Source organism: Monodon monoceros, unplaced genomic scaffold, assembly GCF_005190385.1.
Source record: "Monodon monoceros isolate NGI ecotype Baffin Bay Population unplaced genomic scaffold, NGI_Narwhal_1 Contig85_ctg1, whole genome shotgun sequence".
Taxonomy (NCBI): domain Eukaryota; kingdom Metazoa; phylum Chordata; class Mammalia; order Artiodactyla; family Monodontidae; genus Monodon; species Monodon monoceros.
The window spans coordinates 54,384-55,427 of NW_021703648.1; the positions used below are offsets into that span (position 1 = coordinate 54,384).

General features: G+C 49.5%; 1 protein-coding gene across 1 annotated transcript in view; it reads right to left on the reverse strand.

The window, feature by feature from the left end:
• Positions 1-1,044, reverse strand: part of LOC114891715 (RNA-binding motif protein, X chromosome-like) — an 11,549-nt gene that overhangs the window by 8,580 nt on the left and 1,925 nt on the right. The gene's annotated exons all lie outside the window — the stretch shown is intronic.

Consider the following 1,044-nt stretch of genomic DNA (forward strand, 5'->3'; position numbering starts at 1 on the left):
TACCCTGTTGCGGAGCACAGGCTCCGGACGCGCAGGTTCAGCGGCCATGGCTCACGGGCCCAGCCGCTCCGCAGCATGTGGGATCTTGCCGGACCGGAGCACGAACCCATGTGCCCTGCATCAGCAGGCGGACTCTCAACCACTGTGCCACCAGAGAAGCCCTTCTCCTTTATACTGATTAAATTAAAGCAACTGGGAAAAGTATGCAGTAAAAGAGTAGAGAACACATTGTGCCACTGCCGTTCTCTTCAGAGTTTCTCCCGCGAGTTGCTCTCGCCAGTTGCTCTCGCGAGATTCTCTCGCCAGTTGCTCTCGCGAGTGTCTCTCTTCACCCCTGCCCCACCTCTGCGTCTTTCATCTTCCCTAACTCCAGTGCGGCTCATCCCTTCGTCCACCCAGCGCTACATCCGGTTCCTTAGCCTCTTTCTATAAGTAGAGCGCTTGCTCTTGACCGATAGTTTCTTTAGCGGTCGTCTGAAGAGACGCGGAAGCAAGACTTCTGAAGAAGAGGACAAAATAAGGTAAGGAATTCGTTATTTTAGGGAGGAGAGAATAATTTATACCTCAGGAGAAAGAGTTGATACCTATATCTTCTCCTATTCCCAGAGAAACCATGGTAATTCAGATTTTGATTTTTTTCTCAGGCTTTGTCTGTAAGAGATAAGAGCCGAGTAAGTTGTTTTTGTGTAAATATGTCTGAATATACACTGTCTCCAGAAGTCTATCAGACATCCTCAAAAAAACACCACAGAGACTCAGATACTCACAAAATCCCCAGACCCACACCAGGGGGGTGCATACTCAGTTCAGGGATCACATACCCACCTCAGGGGACTACAGACAGCTTCAGGTACCCCAGGTAAGCTCAAGAGATCCCAAGCCACAATCAGAGAACGCAAATGCACCTGTAGTTACTGCAGATGCAAGTCAGGTGACCCAGAATCAGTTTGGGGGCCAGTGATCTATGTTAACAGATCCCTCACGCAACTTATGAGAACCCAATTCAGTTAAGGCATGCCCAGGCCACATCACAGGGGTCTTAGA